Source organism: Atractosteus spatula, assembly GCF_055471065.1.
Source record: "Atractosteus spatula isolate fAtrSpa1 chromosome 16 unlocalized genomic scaffold, fAtrSpa1.hap1 SUPER_16_unloc_1, whole genome shotgun sequence".
Taxonomy (NCBI): domain Eukaryota; kingdom Metazoa; phylum Chordata; class Actinopteri; order Semionotiformes; family Lepisosteidae; genus Atractosteus; species Atractosteus spatula.
This window is the reverse complement of record NW_028296631.1, coordinates 2245311-2253206: the sequence shown is the minus strand read 5'-3', so window position 1 is coordinate 2253206 and position 7896 is coordinate 2245311.

The window sequence follows — 7896 nt, the reverse complement described above, 5'->3', positions numbered from 1 at the left end:
TGTAGAAGTTGTAACCAAGTTCACTTTACGAAACGGTCTTAATGAATGATATACTGAACGTATGTCCTCTTGATATATGTAACTCTTTGTAACTGATTGAATATATACCTTTTGTATTCTGATAACCCTCTCGATAAGATCTGTTAGGTTTACATGCATATTCTATGTATTAATAAATGTATCCTCGTGTATTAGTACCTGTGCGTGTGCGTTGTTTGAGTTATATCGCATGGTTGGATTCTAAAGCCATCAAAAGAATCAACTTTGTGATTTACTGCTACAATTAATAATTGTCTCAGTAAATGCCCAAACCCTACAGAACTAGTGCCTTCAGAGAGCCACAACGTTACATATTTGGCGTCCTTGAACGGCTATGAAACATTACAACAATTTGAATCGTATGAGGGTGGGGGGGAGGTGTCTTTCGCTGGAAATCTCGCCTGCTTCTACTTTACGAGTACAACCCCCTCTCTGCCGGAGTGCTGGCTGTGACGAATTAAACCGGTTTCACAGGTTTCAATCACAGACCATGTGACATGGGAGTCAGGAAACTAACACACAGCGCCACCGGATTTGATAACACTATAAAAACGCTATAAAATAATGTGACTAGGCACAGAACAAGTTTACAGCACAGTACAATAATAAATGCTGACCATAACTTTAGAAGCATAAATTGCCTTACACTCAATTTAAACACAAGCTGTCTTTAGCCCTCTAAGCTGGTTCATACAGAAATGTAGAGATCCAGGCTCAGAACACACAGCTTCATTAGCGAATACATATGCAGGACAACTAGAGAAGACGTTTTACAGAGGATGGATTTTTAGAAACATCCCATCAGTGACATCACTGAAGTCAACTCCTAGGTCCTGTAACTGTCATGTGGATAGTTTCACAAGAATCAGACAAAGGTTTAAGCATCGCTTGTTCTAGATAAAACTGCAAAAAAAACAACAACAACCCATAATGTACTTCTTTGCGGCTCTGTTTGCCCAAATCATATATTCACAACGTGAAATCTAGAAAATAATATTACGTAACCAAAATCCGCAATATGGAAACAGAACCTGTGTAATTGTTGATAGATGATGTACTCGTAACATTTTTTCAAGACGAACTACAACATTTAAAAAATGACTTGTATGTACTTGATATCTCTAATCAATCCACGGGTCCCAGCACAAAACGAAACTAAAACGCATACCGTTTCGCGCTTCTTATTAGTTGCTCAAAAGTAATTTGACCGTATGAAATGCATAATATAAACCTAGAAACATATACGTGAGCAGTACTTAAGCACTGTAGTATCGGTGTTAAGACATACCTCTCAAATACTGTAAATCAAGTTAAAAATATATCAAGACCAATTCTGGTCATAATGAAACCATGTTTCGTGTATGTTTTCTTTAAAGTACCGAGACCAGCCATATACTGTATGTTTATGTTCCAAAATTAATATCGTTTATGGCCTTCACACGCGTTGCAGTATGCTCCTATTCTTTTTATGCTCAGCTACTAAGATTTCCCTTCAGTGGTAAAATCAGATATGAATATTCAATACTTAAACGGGCACAGTTAAGACATTAAATATACATATACATACTGTATACAGTACAGTTTTCATACGGTAATATGTTTATGTTCCTAAATCAATCTCTTTTATGAGCATGTGAAAGGCATGGTGAATCGATTCTCAAAAATTACTGTACTTTGCATGATTGGAAACAAATGCGTGATTGCGAAATGCTGTGGTGTTACTTTTACAAAGACGGTCAATGAAAAAAAGAATGTTGACCAGGGCAATACTTTGAGTTTACACTTACAGCTTGTCCAAGGTCATTCATTATTAATACTATTAGTAATATCTTCGTTAAAGACTTTGATGGCCACAGCTCAAACATGAGAGGTTGAGCTTTATTAGCTCCACCTTGCGGAAATTCCGGATACTATTATTTTGCTTGTCGTATTATAGGAGAATTTACGGTAACTCGCGGTATTTACCGGTAGCTTGCGGTAGACTGCGTACAGCGTACCGCAAAATAATGCGGTATCGCCCACGCATTTTGAATGGCTGCATCTGTAGGCTGCCAAAAGTCTCCGAAACCAAATTTTGATAGCAGAAAATTCTCACTCGTCCAGAAGTTCCCTTGGGACCCAACATCCAGCTCAGAGTGGTAAAAAAGCGTCTTTTTTGTAGACGCTTGCAGCGTGCATTGGTGGTTCAGTGGTAGAATTCTTGCCTGCCACATGGGAGGCCCGGGTTCGATTCCTAGCCAATGCAGTGGCTTTTGCAGCGAGCGGCTCCATAACTTGCATCCCCTTTCAACTCGCAACTGAAAACCCACTGAAGCTTAGAAGCTGTGAGCCAGGTCAGTACCCGGATGAGGGTGACCTACAGGGAAAAGCAAAGCTTACAGCTTGAAGCGGTGTTAATGGAGCCAGCGGTGGGGTGCTCACCCTGAGGTCTGTGCGGGTCCCAATGCCCCAGTATAGTGACGGAGACGCTGTGTGGTAAAAAGGCGCTGTCTTTTGGATGAGATGTAAAACCGAGGTCATAGCTCTCTGTGGTCATTAAAAGTGACCACCAAAACCTTTGACAAAAGCTCTTGGTAATTGATGGTCTTCAATAATGCTTCTCCTTTAGGTACATTTGAAATCAGCTGAAAAATGCTGTGAAATGGGGGGGGCACTTCAGGCCAGTGTAGGATTTGAATTTGAATTTTTGAAGAACCATTAAACAGCACGAGAAAGCCCGTACACTGAATTGCAGGGCTTTCTATTCAAAGAAGGACAAAAGAAACTTCCCTGAATTCCATTTTTTGCAGCACAGAGAGAACAGTGGGAACAAGGCCTGTTAGCTCAGTTGGTTTGAGCGTGGTGCTAGTAACGCCAAAGTCACTGGTTCGATCCCTGTTCGGGCCAGGCAGTCTCCTCCTCTCTTGCCAAAACCTGTTGCTTTCTTGCTGTGGTGAGATTGGTGGTAATGCAAAGACGCCACATACTACCGACAGACGAGAGTGTTGCGGGAGAAGAGAGAAGTGATGGAAGATTGAAGAGTGTCCTAGGTGGAGCCAAGATGAAGTGTCACAATTGCCTAGGGGAGGATTTCAAATGTTTAAGATGGTAAAAATAACCGGAAGTGATCCCCCAGTCCGGCGCAGTCTGACGTACTTCTGTCATATAAAGTAAAACTAGATGTCGAACTGGAGCCTCACCATTTGCATAAGTGAGGCTCCAGTTATACATCTAGTTTCACTTTAAATGACAAAACTGAAGAGACTTAAAAGAGCTGGAGAGGATTTCTTACAACTTTTGAGCCGGCACAGTTTTCGAAAACGTTTTCTTCACGCTGCACTATACAACACAGACAGCCAAGAGTCTCCAAAACAAAACGAATTGACAGATAGGAGAAAAGTCCCACTCGTCCTAAAGTTCCCAAAATCCAGCACTGAGCGTAAACAAAGTGTTCAAGTAGCGTGGGAATGCTACCCCTAATGCTAGCTGGAGTTTGAGCGTCTGGTTCAGAGTTTGCTCAAGAGTTTACCTTTCACAGATGCGCAAAGATGAATGTTGAGGGTGCACGCTTCAAGGCGCCTTACAGTGCAGGGAGTGATTAGAGACGATTCGTGACGTGTGCTCGTTCCCATATACCGTACGCCCCGGGTTGCAGTGCTAGGATGACGTCCAATACCGCTTCGGCACGTAACGGCATTATATTCAAGTGCAGGACATGAGGGTTTTATTTTGTTCGTTTTGTTCTGCTCTGCTTTGCTTTGTTTTGCTTTCCATGGCGTTTGTAAGAGCGTCAATAAAAAGGCGATTCCTGCGTCTAACACGAATGTAAGAGCTATTTCAAGAGCGGCTTCTAAAATGCTTGTAGACATTTGTCTGTTGTTGATTGTTTTTTTGTGTCTAACAAAGTGCCATTTTCCTGTCCGGACGGGGAGACTTTATCATTCCCACATGAAGCAACCCTTAAGTCCTCTGAGGTGTGTCTGTCTGCAAGGCTTGTATTTTGGAAAGGTTTTTTTTTTAATGGAGAACGACTTTGAAAAAGGTTTCCGCCGGCGCCTCGCGATCCATGTGAGATTGTAGCAAGAACGCAGCAATGGCGGCACTCGCTGTAGTCGTGTCCGAGTGGTTAAGGCAATGGACTAGAAATCCATTGGGGTTTCCCCGCGCAAGTTTGAATCCTGCCGACTATGGTGTCCTCCTCACGTCGTTGTGTGCCGGCGCAAGCAAGGAAAAGTGCCTTTTTGCTTTTCCTGGTGGTTTTAAAACGCGAGATCGCTTGTACCCGCTGCCTTGGAAAGAAATGTCTACATGTTTACTTGCACATTGTCTATTGTTTGTTTGTACATTGTCTTGATGCACTGTTTGCACTTTGTCTTGTTTTTTACACTTGTTTTACAATCGAGAGACCTTCTGTAAGTAAGAATTCCATTGTACCAGTACCGGTTACATATGGCAATAAAGTTCAAGTTCAAATGCTTCAGCGTCCGCAAACGGCATTTTGCAGCTGGAAGCAGATGGCGACGCTTTTTGCGGTCGCGTGTCTTGTGCCCCATTTCCGGCCTTTAACATCGAATCAATAAAGCTGTTAGAACCGACACCATAGGTGCTTTTCTTACAACTTTTGATCTGACTCAGTTTCGGAATGCAATTCCTGAACACTGCGAGAGACAACCTACAGATGCAGCCATTCAAAATGAGCGGTAAAAACCCGTGGTACAGTAACCAACCCGCAGGGCACCGTAGGGCACCGCGGTAAGTGATTGGCTGGCCAAAATGACCGACAGGGGCACTCGTGGTGCATTGGTTGGTAGTGAAAAGATTTCATCATCTAATGTCTTTACTGTGCACATTTCAATCCGCTTAGTTTTGAATATTTATATGGAATTTTACCACTAAAGGGAAATTTTTGTAGCTGAGCATAAAAAGAAGAGGAGCATAACGCATCTGAAGGTCATAAACGATATTAATTTAGGAACATAAACATTACTGTATGTACATAAACTGTACTGTGTATGGCTGGTCTTGATAGTGTAGTGGTTTGATGGGTTTACTGAGACAATTATCAATTGTAGCAGTAATCACGAGGTTGTTCGTTGGGGCTTTTAGAAAATCAATCGTCAGAACAACTAACAACGCACACACACGGGTTCAATACACGAGATACATTTATTAATATAAACTGTGCACCAAACATATACTAGTCTGCCTGGATACGAGCGGCAGACCTTACTGTGAGGGTTATCAATATACAAGGTATATAATCTCGAAGAGATGCAAACACAAAGAGATACACAACAGAGAATATATGTCAATATATATCGTTCGGTTACCAAATCGCTAATCAGTGTTATTACCCACTGTTACTCTAAACTCGGAAGTAAATACATTACTCATGAATTAAATTGATAACAACTTGTGTTGAGGTACAATTAAATTCTCGAGACGCAATGTAGAACATGGGGTTTACTTATCCACTGTGTTTGGATTTGGAATTTCCCGGCACGAACACCAAACCAGCTGACAGGCTCTGTTGCAGCGGTTGTCCAATGGGCGTTGTGTCGGCGTCCTCTGGCTACCGGCCAACCAGTCGAGGTGCAGCTCGGAGTAGGAAGGCCGGAGGAATCTGACTGCGGCGCGCAGGGCAGTCGTTGCTCCGAGGGGATCTACCAGCAGTCCGGCTGGCTAGTAGAAAGTCTCTATGCACAGAGTGTGACCGCGCGTCCTCACAAGTCACTCTTTTGCCTGGGAAGAAGCTGGTTCGTTCCCGGTCCAGCGCTGCTTCTGAATAAGCTATTCAGGTTGTCGACGAGGGTCCAACTGTAGGCTGCCGTTGATCAAGCGGAGCATTCACGTTGGTAGAATTCTGAATACGTACGGGATCCTCGGCCTCGCGCTTAGAACAAAGTCCAAGTCCTTTTGCAGACAACAGCAGTTGTCACGTGATTGTCTCTGAGGATGCGCGAAAATGGCCAAGGAGAGCCCAGAACTGAGCTTGCGCTCCCTTTTTGATCAAGACCCAGATGTGTGCTGATTGGTTGAGAGTTTGGCGGGCATTGGAGACCCACGTGGTATTACCACGCCCTGCCAGTCCCTGATTGGTTGGTCAAGGTGAGATATAAGTCACTTACTCTTGACACTTAGAAATGCAGTCCAGATGTCCATTCGGCACTCCCTAGACAGATAGGCGCCAGTGGATGACCATTGATCATTATAGCCAGGCTTAGCTAATTGCATCCCCGTCTGGGAGCTTGCTTCTTATCAAAAGAAAAACATCTTAAATCAGCTTGCATGAATTCTTTCTCTGTGGCTGCACCACAGAGATGGAGGGTGAGATGGGGCCTCCTTTAGGAGCATACCAACGCTTAATTCTGTCTTATTAACAAGCATTGCCGCTACATATCCCCCCTTTTTGAAGGTCACGAGGTCCTGAGGCGTTGTTGCCTTCAAAACAAAAACAGAGTTAAGTGATGTTTGTTGTACCACGGTGGATTCTACCACCCGATATTCACATTACCTCTCGAGAATTTGTACAGGAAATAGTGTTGGAAAGAACGTTGCGTATACCTGCTCTCAGTTATAAGGTACCTAGGAATGAGGCATTGGGCATCATCATTAGCTCTAGACCTTAAACTTCCGGCAGTTCACTATCAGTATCGGATAGCTCTGCAGCAGGCAGACGTTTGGGAGTGGTTACCTGATTTCGGTGATAAACCATTGCTCCCTTTGTCTCATTCAAACTACCCCGCAAGGCTTTGATACAAGAGAACAGCATCCAACACATTACCCCAGCCATGATCCAGCTACCCAGCAGCAGTGTCAAGATGACCACGTTTATTGTTCCTAGCGCCCCAGAGGATCCACAACGACTGTGCTTGGGACCTACCAGTGTAGTTTTTAAGTTTGTGTCGTTAAGAACAAATTCGACTACCTGTACACCCTCAAGACTTACTGTCTCTTGGATTCTCTCATCCAAGTCAATGCCGTGTCCTCTGAAAGCGTCCACAATCTCGAGTTCCGTTTCGTATAGTTCTGACTCCAGGTGATACAGTGCTAAATCGTTGAGATGCACTATCGCTCCTTCAGGAACTTGTAGAAAAACTGTTTGGTTGGGTAGCTGCACTTCGGTAGCTGTATCATGCCTGTCATATGTTATTGTAACCGTTAACTGTGGTGTGCTGACCAGCCATTTCTTTCCCACCTGCTCAACCTGGGGTTCGTTAACCTCACTTTTGCTCGTCACTGTGGCTTTACACTTTTCAGTGGCAGCCCCCTTTCTGATACCACACAACCTCTGAGTTGTGTCCCTAAGGAATGGCTTACTTGGGCATACCCAGTGGATATCCTTGGTTGATATACACAGTTCCAGGTTTGGAACAAGATACAAATTTGGATCATCCTCCTGGTAAGCTACGAGCGGTGGGGTGGTCAACTTCACATGCATGTCCCCCCTCCAGAAGCCAACGTTCGATATAGACTTGAGTCTATAGATATCCTTGCCACTCACGATGGGAAGGTTCAACAGGAAACCTATTTCCTTGGCTTCAGGGTTGACATGTATAGGAATGGCACTGCCTAGACTGTATGCAAAATGTACCTGTAATGGCTGCACCATCTCAGAAGTGGTTGTCCTAAGTACTTCTTCTACTAAGGACAGTGGAACCAAGTAAGTTGGAATCTGTCCCATGGCTAAGCTAGTTATCGTGGCACTAAGCTCCCTAAGCAAATCCTGCATCAGCATCCTGACCTGTTGCACGTAAGCATAATCCCACTGTAACACGTCGACAATCCTGCCCACGGTGTGGAGGGTGTTATTTAACACTGCTGCATGAAGGTTTACTGCTAATATTGTGCCCTGTAAGGTTTTCCCTAGGCTTTCCA